This window comes from Symphalangus syndactylus, chromosome 6 (assembly GCF_028878055.3).
Source record: "Symphalangus syndactylus isolate Jambi chromosome 6, NHGRI_mSymSyn1-v2.1_pri, whole genome shotgun sequence".
Taxonomy (NCBI): domain Eukaryota; kingdom Metazoa; phylum Chordata; class Mammalia; order Primates; family Hylobatidae; genus Symphalangus; species Symphalangus syndactylus.
The window spans coordinates 70,713,062-70,739,868 of NC_072428.2; the positions used below are offsets into that span (position 1 = coordinate 70,713,062).

At 41.2% G+C, this 26,807-nt stretch overlaps 2 pseudogenes; one reads left to right on the forward strand and one right to left on the reverse strand.

The window, feature by feature from the left end:
- Window positions 1-4,269: 4,269 nt before the first annotated feature.
- Window positions 4,270-11,429, forward strand: LOC129485305 (tripartite motif-containing protein 43-like; annotated as a pseudogene).
- Window positions 11,430-17,173: 5,744 nt separating this feature from the next.
- LOC129485306 (cell adhesion molecule-related/down-regulated by oncogenes-like) lies at window positions 17,174-22,122 on the reverse strand (annotated as a pseudogene).
- Window positions 22,123-26,807: the final 4,685 nt, after the last annotated feature.

Consider the following 26,807-nt stretch of genomic DNA (forward strand, 5'->3'; position numbering starts at 1 on the left):
AAGTATCATAGACAAAATTGATTTTTGTTTTGTTTTGTTTTTGTTTTTGAGACAGAGTCTCGCTCTGTCACACAGGCTGGAGTGCAGTGTCGCGATCTCAGCTCACTGCAAGCTCGGCCTCCCGGGTTCACGCCATTCTCCTGCCTCAGCCTCTGGAGTTGCTGGGGCTACAGGCGCCCGCCACCACGCCAGGCTATTTTTTTTTTTATTATTAGTAGAGACGGGGCTTCACCGTGTTAGCCAGGATGGTCTCGATCTCCTGACCTCGTGATCCGCCCACCTCGGCCTCCCAAAGTGCTGAGATTACAGGCATGAGCCACTGCACCCCGCCCAAAATTGAATTTATAATATTATGGTCAGAAAAGACCTAGTATAGAATATATTTTGGCAGACACCTAAAGGAGGCTAGAAATGAAGGTGCGTGGCTATTTCATGTATTTCAGATTTTACCTAGCTTTTTAGGAAGTGACAACTACATTAAAAATATCTAAATGTAAACTGATTATTTCTCCACACCATATTTGCCCTCACTGTCTATTATGAAACTTCTGATATAGAGGAGAAGGAATGAGAATAGAGAAAACTGAAGCCAGATCTCAAGGTTGAGAGTAACTTACTTACGATCAGTAGAGTCTCATAATACGTATGGCAATTTCAGCATGGTAGGTGAGCGTTATTCCGTGTGAAATGAATCAAAATCTTACTGGGAATACTGAAAGTAAATAGGTCAAGTGTATATGGAGACCAGAGACAAGTGCTCTGCTGCCTTTGGCCCAGAGCACAAGCAACATGTTAAAGCTTCATTACTTGTTTCTCAATATAAGAGGAGAAGGAGAATGTCTGCCTACTGACCTCAACAGCCTCCTCCTGCAACTAATATCCTTCATTCCCCTTGTCCCTGAATTCCCTTGACCCGCCCCTCCTTCATTTGATTGGCTCTGTGTACTTGTTAGAATCAGAAGATCTGGGGGAACTGTGGCTTCTGAACATGTACACTAGACTCTACCCATATCCAGCCCTGTGACCCTACAAACATGCTCAACTGAATTTTCCTCCCATAGAGGTACTCTTCCTGCTGAGTTTCTCTCCTCTGCTCCTAGAGCCAAATGGCATCTCCTGTCCTATCCCTGGATGGCTTAACCCAGGAAAATTCCTGGATCCAAGAGGAGTCAGAAAAAGGAACGGTGGCCTTGTGGGTGCTGAGATTCTCATAGAGATAAAGGGGATATCCTGAAATCTAGAGTTTCTTCCTTCCCTTTTCCCTCCCTTACATCTTCTGCTGCTCCTGGGAGCTTTGCTCTATCTCTCATCCAGCTCAGACTGTTGCTGAGCCTAATAGTCTTTGCATAGCCAAGGTGGTTCTTGAAGAACTCTTGTCTGCCCGAGGTCTGAGCTGCTTCTCCAGAATCTGCAGCACGGGTTTCCATAACTGCATGAAGATCTGGAGCCACCGGTAACTAGGCAGAGAGTGTTCTCATGTGTCTGAAATGGCATGTCACTCCTCTCCATGAGCGGTAGAATAAATGCATTCAGATGAAGCCCTGCCATCATTACTTTGTCAAGTAGAAATGCATTTCAATATATCTCAGAGCAACATGCCCTACACTACCGTGGCCCAGGGAGATCCCTGAGATGGAGCTTTGTAGACTTTCCCTCCTTTACCCATTGAGCTGGGATGAGCAATGGCAGGTATTATAGGAGGGAATCTTACATCCTGTGGTTGTTGAGAGGCCCTTGAAAGCCTTCATCTGGAGCATGAGGAGCAGGAGAAATGTCCCTTATGGAGTGGAGGCCGACAGTGTTCTTAGATTAAATTCTTACATTACAATAAAAGTGAATCGCCTGGGCACGGTGGCTCATGACTGTAATCCCAGCACTTTACTAACCACTCTATTAAAATGCCAAAAAAAAAAAAAAAATTAGCCAGCCATGGCAGTGGGCACCTGTAATCCCAGCTACTTGGGAGGCTGAGGCAGGAGAATTGCTTGAACCTGGGAGGCAGAGTTTGCAGTGAGCCGAGATCACTTCACTGCACTCCAGCCTAGGCAAGGCAATAGAGCAAGACTCCATGCAAAAAAAAAAAACAAAAAAACTTCTGTTTTGAAAAGACTTAATCATCATCTATCTTAACACCCCCCTATGCCCCCTGAAATGCAGTCAGTTGAAAGAAAGGGGTTGGTCTTCAGAGATTTATATAAGGACACTTCAAGAGTCAAGCTCATTCTTCTCCAGAACCCACAGAGTGTCTTTGCAACTGGCCTTGGAGACTTCCAAAAGCTACCAGCACTGCATGGTGAGGCTCTGATCCCTGAACTGAATTCATCTTATTTGACAGCAGGCTTTGGTGAGAACATAGATATTTTTCTGAGGTAAGCACACGATTTCCAGTGTAGGAGCTACTATTAGGTTACAAACCAAAACAAACAAAATTTGGGGACTTTAATTTATCTGCAAAATTAGATTTTTTTAGATGAAATGATCTCATTTTCAGAGTTTTAAGAACGGCTCCATTTCTTTTTTAAAATTATTCTCAACATAATCTGTAGGTTTACAAGCTCCATTTACTTAACCTATTTACAAATTAACATTTTCGTCATCTGTCTTGCTACATGTTCCTCAAATTAAGGTTATGATTAATTTTTTACTTAATGTATTTCTAAGTTATTTGTATAGATTGTAAGCGTTTTGCAACAGTTTCCAAATATCTAGTAGTTTTTTAATCTCTGTGGGTTCTATAAATGGCTTATGGGTGTTGTAATTTATGTGTATAAATGTGTTACATTCTACCGTACTAGTGGTAATGTGCCTGTGTTACAATGTATGGCTATATATAGGTAGAGAGTGCATTGGATGATTCGGGCAAACGTTTTTTTCTAAAAAATGGTAAAAGTCTCTTCACAAACTTCAGTCTGTCAAAGAAAGCAAGAAATGAGTATTTCTGCAGAAAAGTCTCACTGGCAATCATGCAGAAATGTCAGAAATAGAGGGATCATATATTTATACAGTGTAGAAACCAGGATTTAGGTTGTTCATTTCTTTGTTTCTTTGTTTGCTTTAGACAGGGCCACCCAGGCTGCAGTGCAGTGGTGGAAATAAGACTCACTATTGCCTCTACTTCTCACTTCAAGCAATCCTTCAGCCTCATCTCCCAAAGTAGCTGGGACTACAGGTATGGGCCGTCATGTTCGGCTGTTATACACACATATATATTTATAGAGATAGGCCGACCTAGACATTTTGCCATGTCGCCAGTCTAGAACTCCTGAGCTCAAAACACCCTGCCTGACTTGGCCTCCCAAAATACTGCGATTTACAGGCTTGAGCCACCTTGCCTGGCCTACGTTTATTTTTCCTCTTTTTTTTTTTTTTTCAAAACATACATTTAAAATTCTGACTTACTGTCTAGTGCCTATTATTATTGCGTAATACTTACTCGTTTTCTGACTGCGTGAAAGAGTAATGATAATGCTTCCAAAGAGCTTAGAAAATATTTCTATCCTTTGTGTACTCTCCTACAGTTTATCAATCTTTTTGTAATTTTAATTACCTGTCTTTTAAAAATGTCATAATATTAACCAGTATATCCCCAAATTAACAGACAGTAAAGGAACAGTAAACACGCCAGAAAGTTTCTGTTGACTGAATTAACAGAGCAGCCTAGAAAAGCAATGATTGTTTGTTTTGCCTTGGAGAAGTGCCTTTACCTCGATTTGCCTGTTTTATCTTGGAGAGTAAAGGCTAGCTTTTTCTGATTTGAGTCTAAGTATGAGTTCTGCTCTAACATTTTCAAGCAGGGTCCTTCTGGAAAAGTCACGATGGATGGTTGTTACAGTTAAATGAAAAAGTGACAGTAGAAGAGCTTAGTTCGCTTGCCTTCTCTAAACCAATCACTGGCAATTAAGAGTGTTACTGATTCTCAGACAATTCAAGACTCAACCCTTGAGTTTACAGGTTGATGAAACCTTTGAAGCCCAAGCAATTTTGTGGACACTAACCCCTCAAAAAATACGACATTCTTCTATGCAAGAAAATAGAGTTTGGAAAGCTGGCCCTGTGTTGATTGGAGAACAGTCACGTTTTCCTACAGAGGTCGATATCTCTTAGTGCCTTGGTTTTCTATTTTTCCTATCTCTGTTGTTGCAAATTAAAGCCTATTCTTCTCTAGAAAGAAAGGATATTATTCAATTGCAACCTGATTCAAACTTTGCTTGGACCTTTGTCTCTCCAGGGTAGAAGATTAAATTCTTGTGGTTTTCTTTCCTTAGGAAAATGGACTCAGACTTCTCACATGCCTTCCAGAAGGAACTCACCTGCGTCATCTGCCTGAACTACCTGGTAGACCCTGCCACTGTCTGCTGTGGGCACAGCTTCTGTAGGCCCTGTCTCTGCCTTTCCTGGGAAGAAGCCTGAAGTCCTGCCAACTGCCCTGCATGCAGGGAACCATCACTGAACAAGGACTTCAAAACCAAAATTCTTCTGAAGAACTTAGTGACCACTGCGAGAAAAGCCAGTCTCTGGCAATTCCTGAGCTCGGAGAAACAAACATGTGGGACCACACGGAAACAAAGAAGATGTTCTCTGACATGGACAAGAGTCTGCTCTGCTTGCTGTGCGCCACCTCTCAGGAGCACGGGGCTCACAAACACTATCCCACTGAAGAGGCAGCTGAGGAACACCAGGTAAGAGATAGTTCTGCGATCACCTGAAAGCTGGAAGGTGGCAGAGTTAAAGAGATTAGAAGGACGATGAGAATCATCATGGTGATTACTCCATTCTTTACTGAGTGCCAGGTGCTGTTCTAGGTACCAATGATGAAATTTTGAATAAAATATGCAACTCTACCTTCCTTCATGGAGCTTGGACCCAAACAGAGCGTGAACAAGTAAATGTCATTATTATTGATTCTACAGTTCAATGCTAAAGGCATTGAAAAGCCACCAAAACTACTAGCGCAAAGAAACGTATTTTGGAAATATATTCAATATTATTGGACAAACGAGTATGGGACTAGCACACTACAAAATCTGGGGGCTAGCATAGTGGGTTCTGAAGCAGGATGCTAATGCCAAGTTACAGGAAATCTTCACTTTTCAGTTCCCTAATCTGTTCTGCCTTCCGAAACCTCAAACTGAAAAATATCCATTGAGGATGAGCAGTGAAAAATTTGTTTTTCTTTCCCCTTTCTAATGTATTTATGTATCATGTCCCTTGCTTGTGTATACCACTCAGAGTGTGGAATTTATGGTGTTTCATTTTCTGTTGTTCAACCTAGTAATTCTTTTGCAGGAGAAGTTCATAAAGCAAATGAGGATTTTATGGAAAAAGATTCAAGAAAATCAGAGAAATCTAAATGAGGAGAGAAGAACAGCCTTCCTCTGGAGGGTAAGTATGAGACCAGGAGTCCTCACGACCAGCTTGAGACAGGCATGCTGAGAGCATTTATATTAGCAACTTGAGTTCAAATTTTCATATACCAGATTTTGTCATGTGTTTATTCGTAGGCTGGAAAACAACCAGACTGTTCAATATAACAATTGTGCAGGTTTTCTGTAAATGCTTTTCAGATAAATAAAAATAGATATAAATTCTGAAGGACAAGTAGATGCTTAAAATTAGTAAGTATTTCAGGCAGAGATTTCTGTATAAACGAATTATGTAATATTGATTAAATAGTATATAATTGAGGAATAAAGGCATTTAATGGTGAATATGATGTTGTCCAGGGGTAAAAAAGCAGGTGGGATCAGTAATTTGAGAAATGTGCCTGTGCTGGTGAAATCTGACATCAAAGGACCCAGATGATGCCAGCTCAAGTAGGAGAAAATGTAACACGATGAAAAGCTGAGGAGAAGGTACAACAAATGACCGGGGGAGTGAGAGAATAAATATGTCAATATTGAGAGGAGAAACACAATGGAATGGAGATTCATGTTCTCAGAATGGCAGGGCAATTCAGAGCCTGTGGCTTTTGAAGGAAGAAAGATGGGAGACAGAAAATAAGTAGTCGGTTTGAGAGATGGGGGTTAAATTTTTTACTAAGATCCTTTCCGTGTGATGGCTTCTGATCCTGATTATAATACACTAACAGCATCTCTACTTAGAGTGATTGTTTGCACTGTGAAGTACAAATGTTTGAGACTACAAACTAATTGAATAACAAAGATTATATATATTATTGATGACAATTTAACAATCAATCATAAATTTTAGTTGTTTTCTAATGGTATTTCAGATTTAAGAGGACATATATTTAAACATTTAAATCTAAAGGGCTTTTTCGCAGGTGTTCGAGAATTAATGAATTACATAAATTTTGAAGGAAGGTCTTGCTTAACTCATCATCCTGTTTGTAAAGGGTGGAAAATAAAAGAAGGAATGAGGAGGATGAATTTGTGTGTTCTGTGAGGTGGAAGTAGACCTAAGCATTTAGCCTACAAAGCCATGTCCCTACAGAGCGATGTGGTTTTTTGGGCACAGATGATCAGGAATAAGTATAGGAAGCTGCATCCAGTTCTCCATAAAGGAGAAAAGCAACATTTAGAGAGACTGAACGAGGAATACCAAGAGATTTTTCAGCAACTGCAGAGAAGCTGGATCAACATGGATCAAGAGTAAACACTTGAAAGAAATGTATCAGGAACTAATGGAAATGTGTCATAAACCAGATGTGGAACTGCTCCAGGTAAGGACTGAAAGAAAGCCTTATGGAATTGTGCAACTAGATTTCCATAGAACGTTTTCTACCACAAGCTTCCTCCTCCAGCACATTTCATTCAAACTCTGGAAGAAAAAAATTCATGTGAAAATTCTATTTTTGTTTCCATAGGATAATACAAAGAAATTAGGGAAAAACTAACATTTCCTTCTTCCTCCTTTTGGGAAGTCGTAGGTTTGAAATGCTCTTGATTTGAGCCACATTACCCTTCGGGGACTAGCCCTGAAAAAGACCACATTGTAGACAGCTGCAGCAATGCGCAGTCACTACTCACACCTTTCTCTCTCACTCTAATTTAGGGTCCTGAATCTATCAGAAATAGATTATGTCAATAGGTCTTACCGGTATAATAAGTGTTAGAGATGAGAATACATTTTAAAACTGTTGCAGTGATAGTATGTGGTAATTCTAAAGTTTTCAAAACCTCAAGAGCAGATCCTCAGAATAGCAACTTGTTTGTTTGTTTGTTTGTTTGTTTGAGACAGAGTCTTCTGTCATCCAGGCTGAAGTCCAGTGGCCCAATCTCAGCTCACTGCAAGTTCTGCCTCCCTGGTTCAAGCAATTCTCCTACCTCAGCCTCCCTAGTATCTGGGAATAAAGGTACGCACCACCGCACACAGCTAATTTTTTTGTATTTTTAGTAGAGATTTGTTTTTGCCATGTTGTCCGAGCTAGTCTGGAACTCCTGACCTCAGCTGATCCATCCACCTTGGCCTCCCAAAGTGCTAGGATCACAGGTGTGAGCCACCTCACCCAACAGGAATAACAACTTTCTAAAGAAGTCATTTTTTTTTCTGTCTCTCTCTACAGGATTTGGGAGACATGGTGGCAAGGTATGTTATTGGCCATCAGTGCAAGCTGGAGCACAAGGCATGGTATGAAAAACATCAAGCTGTTTCCAACAAAGTGAAAACATAATTTACTAACACCACAATGTGTCAGTGTGATTGTGTGGGTGTGTGTGTGTACTCATGTGTTTGTGTTGTGTGTTGAATGTTACCTATGCCTTTTATCAGACATTAACCTTTTCTTACTTTTCCAAGTAACTCAGGGGGTTATGTTTTGAAGAGTTCAATGCAGAAGTTGCTAGAATACGATTGCCTCTTTTTAGGATTCAGAGTCATAATTAGAGATCAGCTATTTGGTGGCAGATAGGGAGAGAGGCATTTATCTTTCAGTGGCAGTAGGTTAGAAATGGAGTGAAGAGTTAGAAAGATACCCTAAGAGCCAGAAACCCATCCTAGGATTGTGGAGGTACATTACAATATCAGAAGTGGGTTTGAATGAAGCATTTTCTGTTGGAATCTGTTTCTTAAACACAGACATCAGAAACCTAACCAACTCAACCTACTTCCTTGCAGGAGTGAGTCCGTGCTGCTGCACATGCCGCAGCCTGTGAATCCAGAGCTCACTACAGGGCCCATCACTGGGCTGGCGGATAGGTTCAACCGCTTTCTAGGTGAGTGTCACCCTCTTGGTTGGATCCACATGCAATGCCTTCAATTCTGGTTTTCTATGGGCAGCTTTCTCAGTGTAATGATCTTTCATCTAGAAGAAAATGGCCTGTGAATAGGTATTTATATTTATAGTTTCATTGTCATCAAACAGACAAAACTAAATAAAAGATGGTGGAACCAGCCATATAACAAATTTCTTAGGAAAGTAAAACATGCAGAAGGGCCCTTTAGGATGTAGAACCATTCATGTATGGTTCAACCGTGATACAATTTCCTGTATACAATTATTACAGGAAGTATACAGACCTGAATTAATTCAGGACATTTCAATTTCAAATTCAGTGCAGGTAATGACTGATTTGAGTGACAGTGTTTTTTTAAATACATTTCAGGTGAAGTTTCATAGCATTTATAATTTTAATCGTGTGCAATTTAATCAACTAAAGCATACACGGGTAACTTATATAACAATGCAAAAACTGAGAATCTGTGAACGATAGGAACGTGATTTGTTGGTTGATGAGGCCTTAGATAGAACTCCAGGATAGATCATGATAAACCCAGCAGGTAAAAGATGTCTGTGCCTGAATCTGGAATGAAAGTCAGATAATTCTTGCAAGGAAGCTGCACTTTTCAGAAGGCAGAGTCAGATTTTCTCTTTAAGTATGAATTGACTAGTTTAAGTGGCAGATTATAATATTTCCGGCAAAGTGATAACTTTCTTATTTGGGTCTAAGGATGGCTTCCCACCTCATCTCCTGTCCCAAGCCTCCTGCTCTGCCCTGACAGAGAAGAGACAATGAATGTTAATTTTATTGCTATGGACTTGGCTTCAGTGCAAGAGCTTCCAGTTTTTCAGTTGTTATCAATGGTCGCTAACTAGACATAGACATGACCTTCCTCCCCTTTATACTTTTGGAGTTTATAGAAATTGCGATCATTGAAGTTTAGGCGTTTACTTGTGCAGATATCCTAACACTCTTTGATTCCAACATTTTTCCAGACAGAAGTTTCTTTCTAATCTTGACCTGTGTTTTCTAGTGAGAATCTCTTTCTTATCTGAACATAAGAATTTATAAACTGCTTTTCACTGGAACATTCTCTTTTTTCCACCGTGGAAATTTCCTTCACTTGGGAAGTAACCAATTACAATATCAGGCTGTTTGAGGATGTGAGAAGTTTGAGGTTTAGACCTGAATCTTTGCATTCTGACAGATCTGGCTATTTTGCTGCATGGGGAGCCTGGGTATTCTCCTCTGGCAAACACTACTGGGAGCTGGATGTGGACAACTCTTGGGACTAGGCTCTGGGAGTCTGTAAGGACTCCTCGATAAGGAAGAATAGCACAATGGTTAAATCTAAGGACGTATTTCTTCTTTTATGTGCCTGCTGTCCTGACCTATATTTCCAGGGATAACCTGGCATACGTAGACACTATGTAAAGCTCACATCCATTAGAAGTTTATAACACTATGTTTTCATGTGACTGTTTTCTTATTCCTGCAGTGCATATTTCCTGGGATAATAAAATAACCACTTGGTACGTTCCCGTTGTTTGAATTTCTGAGACGGCTACTCTTTGGTTCTGATCATCTCAACATTGCCCCAACTACAACAAAATCTAAGTGTTTTCCTGATGGCGAGCCCTGCCATTCACCCTTGGAAGATATTACTGAGAGGTGCATGTTGGGCAGTGTTGGCACTGGGCTGTTGGATTTTGCAATGATTCTTGCCCAATGAGAAATGACATGCTGGTTAACTTCAAGAAAATTTTTCTACTTTTTTGTGTCAAGAAGGCTACCGGTGTCATCTCAAGACCTCTTCCCCACCATTATTTCAGTATCCAGAAAGACATCTAGGCCAGATTGGGGTGTTTCTAGATGATGAATGTGGCATAGTAAGCTTTGTTAATGTGGCCAACAGTTTTCTCATCTGTAGCCTCTCTGGTTCTTTCCCTTACCCTCTTACAACTGTGCTTTGCTTTGCTTTGCTTTGCTTTCTTGGATTTGCACTCAAAGAATCAGAGATAGGTCAGTAACATGACTAAAGGTATCAGAAACACCAACTTCTGAGAATGCTAACCTACTGAATACTTGACATTCTTTATCTTTTTCTATGAAACTTTGTACCATTTTTAAAAGTGTGGAGGTATACATTTGTTTTGATTTTCATTAAACTACTCTCTCTTAGAATACTGCGCATGTCTTTTCTTTTATGCTGTATCTTTTCTTTCCCTTGATTTCCAAGCCAGCCCAGGTAAATGAATACCCGAGTGTGTTTATCCAAACTGATGGGTTAATGCAAGAGCACAGGTTTCTTCCCCCTGAACTGGAATTTTCTTTTCTCTGTTCCACATCTGCAAGTCCCATTTCATCAAGTGTAAGTTCCAACATTTCTTCAGGGAATTCTTTCTTTAGCTCCTGGACTAGATTAGGCTATTAGTTTTAAAGACTCAGAAAACCTTACACTTTTCTTTGTAAAACTCACAGTGTAATAGTAGGCATCTTTTCTGCTTCTCAGGTTACAAGAAAAGGATTGTGTTTGTACTACACACAGGTATATTCCAAGAAAGTACACAATGCTTAAAATACAACTAACATTCATTAATTGTCAGTTTGAATAAAAGAATAAATGCACAAAATAATTGATAAAAACATATGATACAACTGTTTAAAAGGCTACCAAATTTACCCCTGTATTCCTTTTGATTTTGGCTACTGAATGTAACCAAAATCAACAGGGATACTGAGAAATATTATTTAATAAAGTTATAAATTGGACTGCTTATCCAATTGATAGGCTCAGTCAATTTTCTTTAGCTCAGGAACAAACTATTGATGGACACAGATCTTAAGAGAGTGACAATGATACAGATAAAAAGGCTGAAAACCTGTAAGATTTTAGTAATTTCATGGATGGCATCCTACAGACAGTTACCTGGGAACATGTCATTACCAGAATAGAAAGTAAGACCCACTTTTTGCTTCAGAAAATGCAGAATACTCAGAAGCCTCATTACATTTTAAGAAAACTGCACATTTATTTAGGTGTTTGAAGTTTTTAAAATACATGTACAGTAAAATATCCTTATTATCAGAAATACCTATATTTTTATTGTGTTAATTTTGTATGAAGACTTTCCTAAAGTATCGACTGGAAATTGGATCCAGGACTCCCCACAGATACCAAAATCCTTAGATGCTAATAATCCTCAGATGTCCTTACAAAAGATGAGGAAGTATTTTCATGTAGCCTAAGCACATCCTCCAATGTACTTTAATTATCTCTAGATTACTTAAAATACTTAATGCAATGTAAATGCTATGTAAGTAGTTGTTACACTGTATTATTTAGGGAATAATGACGAGCAAAAAAAGTCTGCACATGTTCAGTGAAAAGGTAATCATTCCATTTTTTTCCTGAAATTTTTTAATCCATGATGAGTTGAATCCACGGGTGCCGAACCCATTCATAGGGAGGTCCAACTGTATATCAAATATCATATTTCATGGTGTATTTTCTAGCATTTAATCTAATTACTGGCAATATGGCACACAACAAACATATCAAAAGTTTCTGATATGTGTTTTTTGAATTTATTTAAAGCAATCAAGGAATGCCTACTTTAATGAGGATTGCTGAGAACAAAGTCTAAAAAAGGCCAACTCCATTTATAAAGAGTAACTCTGATCCAAAAGTTTAATGACAGATGGGTTACGTAATGGGTTATTTCAAGGATAGGAGTAATGCAAACATACAATTCTGTAGTCATTTATGTTTTAATAGCATTATACTGTTTTAACCATCCTCATCTTGTATATAATCTCATTGTATATTAGAATATTACTATTAGAGCAATAAAGAAGAATGATTAAATACGGTCAGCTTTTTGCTTTTGTTTTGTTTTGTTTTTGACACAGGCTCTCACTCTGTCGCCCAGGTTGGAGTGTACTGGTGAGATCACGGCTCGCTGCAGCCTCGACCTCCCCAGATCAAGCAATCCTCCGACCTCAGCCTCCCAAATAGCTGGACTATAGGCTGAACTGTCATGCCTGAGTAATTTTGTTCTTGCTGTTGCTAGAGAGAGAGGGTCTCACCTGGTTGCCCAGGCTTCTCTCAAGCTCCTGGCTCAAGTCATCCTCCCACTTCAGCCTCTAACAGTGCTGGGACTATAGGCATAAGCCACTAGGCGAGGCCTAAATACAGCCAATTCAACTGAAATTTAAATTATTTGTGTTTCTCTCTCTTTCATTATAAGAATAATCTGTGTCTTAAAATGTGTTCTTCAGAGCCCTCAGAAATGATGCCGCATAGCTACAACTATCTGATCTTTGACAAACCTGACAAAAACAAGAAATGGGGAAAGGATTCCCTATTTAATAAATGGTGCTGGGAAAACTGGCTAGCCATATGTAGAAAGCTGCAACTGGATCCCTTCCTTACACCTTATACAAAAATTAATTCAAGATGGATTAAAGACTTATATGTTAGACCTAAAACCATTAAAATCCTACAAGAAAACCTAGGCAATACCATTCAGGACATAGGCGTGGGCAAGGACTTCATGTCTAAAACACCAAAAGCAATGGCAACAAAAGCCAAAATCGACAAATGGGATCTCATTAAACTAAAGAGCTTCTGCACAGCAAAAGAAACTATCATCAGAGTGAACAGGCAACCTACACAATGGGAGAAAATTTTTGCAACCTACTCATCTGACAAAGGGCTAATATCCAGAATCTACAATGAACTCAAACAAATTTACAAGAAAAAAACAAACAACCCCATCAAAAAGTGGGCAGAGGACATGAACAGACACTTCTCAAAAGAAGACATTTATGCAGCCAAAAAACACATGAAGAAATGCTCCTCATCACTGGCCATCAGAGAAATGCAAATCAAAACCACAGTGAGATACCATCTCACACCACTTAGAATGGCCATCATTAAAAAATCAGGAAACAACAGGTGCTGGAGAGGATGTGGAGAAATAGGAACACTTTTACACTGTTGGTGGGACTGTAAACTAGTTCAACCATTGTGGAAGTCAGTGTGGCGATTCCTCAGGGATCTAGAACTAGAAATACCATTTGACCCAGCCATCCCATTACTGGGTATATACCCAAAGGACTATAAATCATGCTGCTATAAAGACACATGCATACGTATGTTTATTGCGGCACTATTCACAATAGCAAAGAGTTGGAACCAACCCAAATGTCCAACAACGATAGACTGGATTAAGAAAATGTGGCACATATACACCATGGAATACTATGCAGCCATAAAAAATGATGAGTTCGTGTCCTTTGTAGGGACATGGATGAAACTGGAAAACATCATTCTCAGTAAACTATCGCAAGGACAAAAAACCAAACACCGCATGTTCTCACTCATAGGTGGGAATTGAACAGTGAAAACTCATGGACACAGGAAGGGGAACATCACGCTCCGGGGACTGTTGTGGGGTGGGGGGAGGGGGGAGGGACAGCATTAGGAGATACACCTAATGCTAAATGACGAATTAATGGGTGCAGGAAATCAACATGGCACATGGATACATATGTAACAAACCTGCACATTGTGCACATGTACCCTAAAACCCTAAAGTATAATAAAAAAAAAAAAAAATGTGTTCTTGAACATGAATTACTTTATGATTGCCCCTTCATAAGAATAGTTCTTAATGTTTAAGAATAATTCACAAAAATATGAAAATTCCTTCATAAACAATGACTTGAATTAATAGAAGGAATACTAGATACAGGCAGTGGGTAATCAAATTTTAAGTGAATTTTCTTATTCTGTCCTACAATTGTAAGAGAAAGTGATCCTCCCACCTCAGCCTCTCAAAGTACTGGGAATTATAGGCGTGAGCCACCATGCCTGGCATAAATATGGCCAATAATTTAAACTTCAGTTGAATTGGCTGTTCTTATAAGTTTATGAGAGAAATATGTTTCTCTTGTAGTTGTGAGGACTGGATGAGATAATGCACATACAACCTCCACTGATAGGGTAGAATCTCCACCCCGAACAGCAGGTCTAGCGTTGCTATGCCCAAGTTTCCCACTGGCTGTATCTGCCATCCCTCAAGGGATAAGACAAAACACCATCCCCCTACCTACTCCAGCACAGACTTGTAGAGCGTGTGTGAGTGCTAGAGAAGCCACTGTCAACTCCTTTGCAGTGATGCAGAGATTCATGTAGGAGGACTGACAGGCCGTAAAAACTGAGAGCTTTGCTCAATGCCTCTCATTAATGATTGATTTTGAATCAGTCATGAAAAGGTACATTCCCAAGGGCATCGTCAAAAACAATGGAGACCTCAGTTAGGAACATTAAAGAGGAGCTTGGAATCTTTAGCCTGCTTTGTACCAACGAACAAACTTCTGACAGCCAGCCAGAAGTTCACCAGAGAAAACCAGGCAAAGAGAAAGCCAAGAAAAAGTGTCTTTGGATCACTAATTTCTGGAGATCTGGAAGGCTGTGTATCTGTGCCAGCCTGCACCCACTCAAGAGCAATCAAGGTATAACGTGGACAAATTTGTAAGCACTCCCCAAGCTAATCACTGATTCATCAATAAAGAGCATTTAGCCCTACTGGCTGAAGAGCTAAAGCACAAATTCTGAGTGAACACTGGGTGAACAATAAATTCTTCTGTTCCAGGGAGTGATTCCTAGAAGCTAGACCTAAAAATAAAATCACAATCGTCTCCGGTGATCTGGAAGACTGACCATGCACTGTCGTAGCAGTAACCAGAGAGAGGATCTCTGAGCTGTTAGTCCGCTGAATGTGGGACATAATTGTCAACTTCCTGATCTGTGAAAGCAGTCTCCAAACCACACACACATTGAATGGTAAAGGATAAAAATCTAACTAACTAGGAAGGCTTAGCCACAACTTTTGAAATACAGATTTAGGTAGAAATAGAGGTAAATAGATACGAATATTGCTGAGTTTCACGTTTAGCTGAATTCATAGTAAATATTTATCATTGTGAATATGTTCATCTCAGAAGCCAAAAGCATACCTACTCTCAGATGAAGGTTGTATATATATATATATATATATATATATATATATTTTATACATTTATATGTGTGTGCATGTATACAATATATATATATTTCAAAGCAGTCATTCATATGTATATTTTTCAATTAGTAAGCTAATTTTCCAAGCACTATTTTTCATATATTATATATATATTATATACATGTATATATTTATGTATAATATATATATATTTTATATATATATATAATATATATATAATATATATATAATATATATATATTATATAATATATATAATATATATATATTATATATATTATATATATATATAATATATATATAGTCCCAGCACTTTTAGAGTCTGAGGTGGGAGGATCACTTGAGCCAGGAGTTGGAGAGAAGCCTGGGCAACAAAGTGAGACCCTGTCTCTCCAACAATGGCAACAACAAAATTACTCAGCCATGACAGTTCAGCCTGTATCCAGCTATTTGGGAGGCTGAGTTCGGAGGACTGCTTGATCTGGGGAGGTCGACCCTGCAGTGAGGCGTGATCTTACCACTGCACTCCAACCTGGACGACAGAGTGAGAACCTGTCTCAAAAACAAAACAAAAGAAAACAAAACAAAAGAAAACAAAAACAAAAAGCTGACTGTATTTATCCATTCTTCCTTATTGCTCTAATAGCTGTATCCTAATATACAATGAGATTGTATACAAGGTGAGGATGGTTAAAAGAGTATAATGCTATTAAAATATAAATGACTATAGAATTGTATGTCTCCATTAACCTTGTCATTGGAATACGGATCCTGTCACCTCGGTAGTCAGCATAGTACCAAGTAGGCAGTTTTTAAATATTATATCATAATCATTTATTAATGTGGAGAAGATCAATCCAAAGACAGCTCCAATGTCCTTGTCACACAGAGGCAGCAGTGGTCAGGAGTTCTGCTGACCAGGCCTTTAGGTGCCTGTTTAAAAGGAAGACATTCTGGAAAAAATTCAGGAAACTTCAGAAAATAAACAACAACAACGACAAACACCTTTCCTTCCAAAATAAGTATTTTCGGACACTCACACCTTCAGGCTGTTGCCCCTGTTGGAAGTGAGAGAATGACTAGTTTCTGGCAGTGTGACACCATGAGCATGCTCCTAGGCTAATGGAGCAGACGGAAGAGCTCCCTCCAAGAGAGGCTCCCGGCAGCCCTCCCCTTTTTTCTTCTGAAAATGTGGATCTTTCTTTTCAAGCCACGACTTCAAGTCTTATTTTGTTCCTACTCTTAGAAACAGTCAAAAATAGCCCCATATCGGCCATTTTATGAATCAATGTAATTTTAAAGCAGAGGGATACTAAAGCATTATTTGTCTCTCTGGCCTGGGTTCCTTTTCCGCATACTGCAATCATTCAACTACATCTTACACTCTACCATGTCCACGACACTGCTTATGACTAGTGACTAGAAGACTGAACATCACTTGTGCCCACGTGCAGATAGAGAGAATGTTGTCTGGTCACATCACCACTTTAGTGGAAGGCACTCTTTTAAAATTCATCAGTCAGGTCTGCTATTATAAACAACCGTAGTTGACTTCAAAGTGTTCTCAGAAAGTCTGATAATACACTATTGAAAGACGGTTTTCCATCTGAAAACCTGACTGCTGGCAACTTTCAATTGGCCGCTGCATTTCCTCTGCGCTGAAGCAGCCAAGAGATGGAATCAGTTGCATGAGGAGTTCTTACTGCCACTACAGTTGTTAGAAAATTTGGAATGATCCCTCTGCCCTCCAGGTGATTGAAAGCTATGCAAAACAAGGTTGTTTCTTACTGAGAGCAAGGAAGCAACGGGTAAGAAAACTTTTAAGGCATAAATAATATAAAAGGGCACACATTTTAAGACACATTCACATGACATTATACTGCAAAAAAAAAAAAAATAAAGAATGGTTTTCTCCGATTTGAATTAAGATCCTTCACACAGCTCACTCCCAGGCCTGTTTTGTGCAGTTGGTTACAGGCTTGAAGTCAGAAGATGACTGGTTGTTTGCACATCCTCCACTTTCCTGGGGCCGCTGGAGGACCCCTGAGGGGCTGTCCAAAGGAATACCAGGCGGAGGCCATGTTGTCTTTTCAGCACCGTCCTCTGAGATAGGTGGCAAAATAAGAGGATTCCAATGTAAATTGTTGCTGTCCGTTTCTGAATAGACACAGCTGTCTCCTCTGCTGAACTCTTCTGGATTTTCTGTGCGAACGCAGCTGACATCGTTTCTATTATCCTGACAGCACTTTTTTCCTCCTCTGTAATAACACACTTTGTGGATGAACCAAAATCACCAAAAACTGCCACGGACACTGTTACAGGGCCACTCAAAATAATACCAACGCTATTTTTGGCAAGGGATTGGTAGAAACTCAAAAGAGAGGAGTTAAGAGAAAGAATTGTCAAAGTTCCCTGATGAATCTTTATATGTTCCATGTTTCTATCCTACTATTTTCCATTATGCAACCATGAGCTATGAGTGGTCACAGGTTTGGCAGAACAATGTAGTTCTACAGGTCCACCACGTTTCTGGACGGTAGAGAGTGGCTCAGAAGTAAAATAAGGTGCCAAGTCTGAACTCATGGAAGAGCAGAGAGTCATGACAGTAACATACAGCAATGTCCATATGGGCCCAAGATTCACATGCAGAGCGCCAGATTACAGAAGCAGGCAAGGCAGGCTTCCAGAGCAAAACCCAGGCCTTGATTCACTTTCCAAGGTACTACAATTCAGGGTAATCAGACGCATTCCTTAACCTTGGCTCCTTTCTGTTTACTAAAGACTTTGATCAGTCTTCAGGCTGTCCACAGGGAGTCTCCAAAAGTCAGAGTAACAGTTGGCTTACATCTTCAGTGTTTCAAGTCTGCAAGGTGTATATGATTGTGCTTCGGGGGGGAAAGCAGAGAAGCCACTTTCTGTACTTACAATGGAGTTCACTTCAGTGCTATAAACATCACCGCAGTCCCGCTTGTAATAAAGTCCAGACTAGCAATCTGCCTTTGGGTTGAGCTGTTCTCCTACAAGATAAGCTGTTAAGTCATGTCTTGATTTTAGATCTCTCGGCCGGGCGGGCTAAGCATCCAGAGTCACTGTGGGGCCACCGGCTGGGAAAGCCCCCCTCAGATCCTTCCCTCCGACGCCCGCGGCGGCTACTACGATGGCGGCTGCTATGGTGGCGGCTATGGCGGCAGCGGCTGTGATCCGAAGGGGTCCCTCCACACACCACGCAGGGCAGAGGAGGGCGCGGTGTCTTGCAGGCCAGGATGCAGGCGCTGGGTAGGTCAGGCGGGCGCTGGGTCCTGGTTCTTCTGGCACCTTGACACTGGAGCCCGGCATCAGGGCTCAGTTTAGGGGACCTGGGGCGCGCCCCCGCGGCAGCGCTCCTCCAGGCGGAGGGGAGTGGACATGTAACACGGCGGGTTCAGGGCTGCCCAGAGCATGCCATGTGAGAGACAAGCGAGTCCGGTTGTAGAGTCCGCCTCCAATAAGTAGTTTTTTAAGCCCATCCCTCTCCGTCCACTCACAAGTAGACCACAGAGTCTACTTTGCCCATACTGATGTCTCTCTGTATTCTATGCTTAGCTGCCAATTATAAGTGAGAACATACAGCATTTAATTTTCTGATCCCGCATTAATTTGCTTAGGATTACAACCTCCAGTTCCATTCCCATTGCTGTAAGAGAGTTGGTGTGCCCAGAGTAAAATCCTCCATTTAAGCTCCCATTCACAATTACACTGACCCCATTGAGAACCCTGTGGTGAAGGTGGGAACAGCCACTGCTGAGACCGCCATGGCTCAGTAAACCCCCATGAACACTTCCATTTATTTCATTTGCTCCTGAGAGAGTGGTGTATTATTACATCATCTGTCCATTAATATCTCATCCTTGATAGAGGTATCCTGGAGCATCATATTTCTGTATGATATTCTGCTGGCGATTCTTCCACAGGCACGATTCAATGAAAACCATAAGAATGAGGCCCAAGACACCCAGCATACAGCCAAGGATCAGATATAACATGTCACTGCTTCTGTCAGGGCTGGTTGCTGGCCTCGCATTTCCTTCACTTCCTGAGGAATTCAGAGGGGTACTCAAGCCTTTCGGATACTCAGAAGCTCCAGGAGCACATTTCACTTTAGTCTCGCAGATCATCACATTGCTAAACTCACTTTCTTCTTCACTGAAGCACTGCATTTTAATGCCATAGGAAGTTTCTGACAGCAGATGGCCAATCATGTGCCACTCCTTTGAACCTTCTGTAACATCCCTCTTATAAACATTGGTGTTGTCATTATCTGTGGGTCAGTAATAGACACAAAAGAATGGAAGTGTTGTTGTTACTTCGTGGAATGCATGTCCACATTAGCACAATCTGAGTAACGCTGACAGCCTCTGTGTATATAATGTGAGGTCCGTTATTGCACAGTTGGAAAAAAGTCTGGGGAACCCAGTCACCGGATAAGGATGAGACGCTGATCTCTGAAAACTCTCTTCATAATGGTTGATAGCAGTGACCCAAAATTTGTATGTTGAACCTGGTTCTATACTACAAACTTACACAGAAATTTTGGAAGGAAGGATATGTTCAGCTGCCACCAGCCAGTCACTGGTCCTCATCCATTTATATTTGACCTTGAAGGCAGCGATTGAAGAATTCCCAATTGCCCAAGGAAATCAAGTGACATAGACCAACGTCTCTGATGCAGTGGAGATAATCAGGTGATCTGGTGCCTCTGGAGCGCCACTGTGCCTAGATGAATCTGTAAGCACCGCTCCAAAATTGTTGTTTGCAGCTTCTGAAACAACAGGATACTTGGGGGTGCCTACGAGTTGAGAGGACGTCTGGGTGTTTTTTGATGATGCTGTCTTTTCTTTGCTGGTTCAGAAGGTAAGCATGGCAGGTGGGTTTTCACTTGCATCACTTCTTGCAACCATCAAGAGTTCATAAAGACCAGATGGCTCCATTTCAGCTAAGTGAAGCTCACTTTCACTTCCTGGGATTCAAACCCTGTGCCAACTTCCCATCACATTAACTTCATAGTCCAGATTCTGATACTTCACAAAATAGGCATTGATGGGCAGTCCACTTTCCTTGCCTGCCCTCCACACCAGGTTGTATGTATCTGGTATGGGGGTCTGTAGGGTTTCCATTTGGTGGGGACCTCAGGAACAGAGATACCACTAGCATTTTTCTCTGATGTTTCTAGAAACTGCACTGGGATGTACTTTCTCTGGAAATGAGCTGAATAATCCAGTTTCTGAACAATCTCTTATTTTTTTTCATTATTCTGGGTAGCAACAAAAAGTGTGACTATTTCTCCTTTTGTTTGTTTCAAAAAGAACAACCATGAGAGGTGCTTCTGCCTGCATGGTACCATGTTCATCTGTAGCTTCACAGATGTTTTTCTCCACATGCTCCCGCATCACAGCCTGAGTATGGAGAGGGCTCAAGCCAGCTTGGGACATGATGAAGTAGACAGGCTCTAGCTCCAAGATTCCAGGTCTTGGTAAGTTTGACTTTTGGGATTTAGATCTAAGGACTTAAGAGAGATGGCTGGTTATCAATCCATGGCGGTCATACCAACAAATGACCGGACCCAACAGCCTCGTGGCACTGAAGGACAGAGTAACAAAGTCTCCATCTACCACTTTTGTGCTTGCTGGTGTCAAAATTATAACTTGCTTGAATCCATTGCCTTTTTCTATTTCAAGTCTTCCAGTAGACTGCATAAATCCAATCTCATTATCTGCTAAACACTGGTGTAGCCTAGTACCTTGCATAATAACCCCACTGAATTTCCATCAATTTCCTGCAGTTCAATGTCTTGAGGAAGGATGATTAGGCCGCGCATTATGAAACCAGTTATAGTTGGCAGCTGGGTTCCTACAAGCATCAGAGATAAAGTGTTCTGTGGAAAATAGAGACACTGTCTGATCCTGTAGTCCCTTAGAGCAGGAGCATGTTCAAGTACATTAACCATGGATGCCACATATTTTACATCTCCAGAGTTGTTTCGCACCATGCAGGAATCGTTTCCAGAGTCCACTGGGTCAATGCTATCTATGGCAAGATGAGAACACAACCTTCTCCAGTTGCTTCCCGGGGCAATATCCTGCCTGTTCTTTAGCCAACACACTTGAGGAGCCAGGATGCCACTAAACACACACTCCAAAGGCACAGGGCTATGTGAATGAACAGCTAATACCTGTGAACGAGCAGGGGAAGAATGCCAAAATCATCTGAAGAAAGGTGACTCACAAGGAGCTTTTGGCCAATGGGTTCAACTTTTAATTCATGTGTGGCCGGATTATAAGCTGCACATTTATATGATCCCTTGTCCGCTAAGGATACATTCAAAATCTAAAGATGTTCTTGTGGAGGGCTTAAGTAATTCTTTGTGGAATGTTTCAGCCTCTTCCCCTGGATTTTAGCGCACACCTCAGCTTTGGGGTTACTCTCTGGTACCCTGCAGCCAATGAAACCAGCACCTTTATTATTTTGCTGTAATAAAATGCTTTGCGGATGAATCAAAATCACCAAGACCTGCTGTGGATACTGCTCCAGGGCCACTTACAACAACATGGACCTGTTGTTGAAAATGCATTGGTAGTAACTCGAAAGGAAGGAGTTAAGAGAAAAAAACTGTCAAAGTACCCTGATGAATCTTAATATATTCCGTGTTTCTATTCTATTTTTTCCATTATGCCACCTTGAGATGTGAGTGGTCACAGGTTTAGCAGAACAATATAGTTCTACAGGTCCACTACGTTTCTGGATGGCAGAGGGTAGCTCAGAAGTGAAATAAGGTGCCAGGTCTGAACTCCCAAAAGAGCAGAGAATCGTAAGAGTAACAGACGGTGGTGTCCATAAAGGGCCAAGATCTGGATGCAGAGCGCGAGATTACAGAAGCAGACAGGACAGGCTTCCAGAGCAAAACCCAAGGCTTGGTTCATTTTCCAAAATACTGTAGTCCAGGCTAAGCAAACACATTCTTTAACCTTGACTCCTTCCTGCTTACTAAAGACTTCCATCAGGGACAGTCTTCATGCTGTCCACAGGGTGTCTCCCAAAATGAGAGTAACAGCTGGCTTACATCTTCAGTGATTCAAGTCTGCAAGGTGAATACACTTGTGCTTGGGAGGGAAAGCAGAGAAGCCACTTACTCTTCTTAGCCTGGAACTCACTTCAGTGCTAAAAGCACATCATAGCAGTTCTGCTTGCAATAAAGTCCAAACTAACAATCTGCCTTTGGGTTGAGCTTTTCTCTTACAAAATAAGCTGTTAAGTCATGCCTTGATTTTAGGTCTCTCCACGGGGCGGGCTAAGCATCTAGCGCTCCACGGGGCGGGCTAAGCATCTAGCGCTCCCGTGTGGCAGCCAGCTGGGAAAGCCACCCCTGTGTCATGCCCTCCGGTGTGAGGCAGCGGCTGTGGTGGCGGCTGTGATCTGAAGGGGCCCCTTCAGGCCCCGCATGGGGCAGAGGAGGGTGTGGTGCCTCCCACGCCAGGGAAGAAGCGCTGGTGGGGAGAGCGGGCAGCGACGTCCCAGGTCTCCTTGCACTGAGTGACCTCAACAGGGAACCAGAGCTCAGGGGAAGGTAACTGGGTTGGGGGTGGGGTGCGGAGTGACAGGACCCATCCCTGTGGCAATGCGACTCTGAATGGAGGCCTGCCTACAGGTAACCAGGTGGTCACAAGGCCCAACAGGAGCAGGAGAGGAGCAGGAGGAGGAGCGATCCCAGAGAGAGACAGGCAAGGCAGGCTGCAGAGACCGCCCCCAGTCGGTACTTTTTTAACCCGTCCTTCTCCCGCCACCCTCAAGTAGTCCACAGAGTCTATTTTTCCCATATTGATGTCTATGTGTGTTCAATATTTAGCTCCCCCATGTAAGTGAGAACATACAGCATTTGGCTTTCTATCCTGCGTGAATTTGCTTAGAATTAAGGCCTCCAGCTCCATCCACATTGTTGTAAAGGTTGTGATTTCATTCTTTTTATGGCTGTATAGTATTCCATGGTGTATATGTACCATATTTTATTTATACAGTCTACCATTGATGGACTCCTGGCTTGATTAGGTCTGTGCTATTTTGAATACTGCAGCCGTGAACATAGGAGGGTATGTGTCTTTTTGGTACAATGATGTATTTTCTTTTGAGTATATACTCAGTAATGAAATAATTGTATCAAAAGTAGCTCCGTGTTCAGTTCTTTGAGAGATCTCCAGACTGTTTTCCATAGTGGGTGCACTAATTTACATTTCTTGCTCTATGTTTAGTTCACAAAATTTCTACTAGACTCAGCTCAGGGCTGCGGCCCTGACTGCAGCAGGTGCTGGGGCTTCCCTAAGTCGATACTGTGCACAGGTAAAGAGAGTGCTCAGATCCCAGGGTTGTGAGAAGAGAAGCAGAGGAAGGAGTTAAGGAGAGGGCCACATTTGGATGCCCTGAGGAGGGATGACAGGCAGATGTAAGGAAGGTGGTACTGTGCTAGTCACTGGTGACATCCTCCTAGTTCCAAAATCTCCTGGAAGGCAGGAAGCCTCACAATTCCCAAGCATGCTGCAGTTCTGGAGGGCACAGGGCTACTATTCTTCCCAGCGTGACCCTCTTTTCCCCCAATAAACATGGGACTCTGAAGCCAGGAGTCAGAATGAATTATCTTCCACCCACACAACGCTTAAACCTTCGATTTATGATTGAGTTACACACACACACACATGCGCAGGCACACACAGGCATCCGTCTCTGTAATAAAACGTCCTTAGCTAATGCTAGACAGATCTGTGATCTGTGATTATCTCTACCCTTTTGGGCAACAAGAATAGTGAATTGATTGACAAAATTGATTGACTCCTGGAAAGTAGTGTAAAAATGTAATATACATGTAACACACATGGTGTACTCCCCCTGTGACATTAGCAGCAACATTCCCCTAGAATATTACAGATAATATCAGAGGGGAGGTACACCCATAACGCACATAGCTTGTAAAATTAGGAGCAGCATCTCCCTAAGATATTATGAATAATATCACAGAATGTGTACACACATGGCTTATACCCCATGTGATGTCAGAAGTTACATCCTTCTAGTATGTTAGGAATAATACCACAAAGGTGTTCACACATGGATAACAGCGTATGTAATATTAAGATTAACATGCCTCGAAAATATTACTAATAACGTCACAGGGGGTGTGCACACATAACGTACATGCCCTGTGACATTAGGAGTACATTTCCCTGACACATTACGAGTAATATCAGAGAGTGTACACCTTCTGTGACATTTGGAGTAATGTCCCCTGGATAGTACAAATAATATCACAGGGTGTACATCCCCTGTGACCTGAGGAGTAACATCTCTCTTGGATAATGCAAATAATATCACAAAATGTACAGCGCCTGTGGCATTAGGAGTAACATCCACCTAGGATGTTAGGGATAACATCACAGGAAGTATACCCCGTGTGACAGTAGGAGTAACCTCCCCCAAGGATATAACGAACAAATACAGAGGATGTACACGTATTGTGACATTAGCAGTAACATCCATTAAGGATATTATGAAAATTGTCACATTGTGAACACCCCCTGTGATATTAGGAGTAACATCCCCCTACAGTATTGGGAACAATATCACACGGTGTACATTCCCTGTGACTTTCGAGGTAACATTTCTTTAGGATATTATGAATAATATTACAAGATGTACAGCCCCTGTGATATTAGGAGTAACATTTCCATAAAATATTATGAATAATATCCCTGTGTGTACACCACGGGTGACATTAGGAGTAACAGCCCCCAAAACTATTAGGAATAACTTCACAGGGTGTACACCCTCTGTGACATTAGGAGTATCATCTTTCTAAAATATTACGAATAATATCGCAAAAGGTACACCCCCTGTGACATTAGAAGTAACATCCACCTAGGATATTATGAATAATATCACAGGGAGTACACCCCCTGTGACATAAGAAGTAACATCACCCGAGGATATAAGAAATAATATCAGATTGTGTACACGCATGGTGACATCAGTAGTAACATCCTTTTAGGATATTACGAATATTATCAGAGTGTGAACACCTTCTGTGACATTAGGAGTAACATCACCCCACAGTATTGGGAATAATACCACACGGTATACACCGCCTGTGACATTAGTGGTAACATTTCTTTAGGACATTACAAATAATATGACAGAGTGTACAGCCCCTGTGATATTAGGAGTGACACACCCAAAAAACCTTACAAATAATATCACTGTTTGTACACCCCGTGTGACATTAGGAGTAACATCCCCCGAAACTATTATGAATAACTTCACAGATTGTACACCCTCTGTGATATTAGGAGTTAACCTCTTCCTAGAATGTGAACGATAACATCACAGGATGTACACCCCCTTGACATGAGGAGTAACATCACTCTAGGATATGACGAAAAATATAACAAAGTGCACACAATCTGTATGGTAGGAGTAACATCCCCCTGGGATACTAGGAATCACAGCACAGAAAGCACAACCCCTGTGACAATAGGAGTAACATCCCCTTAGGATATTACAAATAATATCACAAGCTTTACAGGCATTGTGACATTAGTAACAATATCCGGCTAGTATATTGTGAATAATATCACAGGGTGTACACATTTGTGACGTTAGGAGTAACATCCCCCAAGAATATTACAAATAATATCACAGGGTGTACACATTTGTGACGTTAGGAGTAACATCCCCCAAGAATATTACAAATAATATCACAGGGTGTACACACCCTGCGACTTTAGGAAAATCATCCCCCTGGATTACCACGAATAATGTCACAGGATGTTAAACCCCTGTGCCAATAGGAGTAATATACTTGTAGGATATGATGAATAATATCACAGTGTGTACACCCACTGCGATATTAAGAGTCATTTTTCCTAAAATATTATGAATAGTATCACAGGGTGTACACACATAGAGAACACCTGCTGTGATATTAAAAGTTATACCTCCCTGGGATATTGTGAACAATATCACAGGGTGTACATCATGTGGGCACACCCACTGTGATTTTTAAAGCAATATCTCCTTAGGATATTACAAATAGTATCAATAGGGGTACACACCCTATGACATTAAGATAACGTCCCTTTAGGGTATTCCAAAGAATATCCCACGGTGTAGACCCCATGTGACATTAGGAGTAACATCTTCCTTGGATATTACGAATGAGATCACAGGGTTGACACCTCATGTGATTTTAAAAGTAAAATCCCCCAGGAATATTACTAATAATAACACAGGGTGTACACCCTTGATGTCAGGAGTAACGTCCTCCCAGGATATTACGAATAATATTCAGAAGGTGTACACACAGAAGGTGACATTAGTAGTAATATCCCACTAGTATAGTGTGAATAATATCACAGGGTATACACACCTGTGACATTAGGAGTAACATCCCCCTGGAATATTCTGAATAACATCGCTGTGTTTACACCTCCTGTGACTTTAGGGGTATCATCCCGCTAAAATATTACGTAAATAATTGTAAAATTATGAGCATCTCCCTA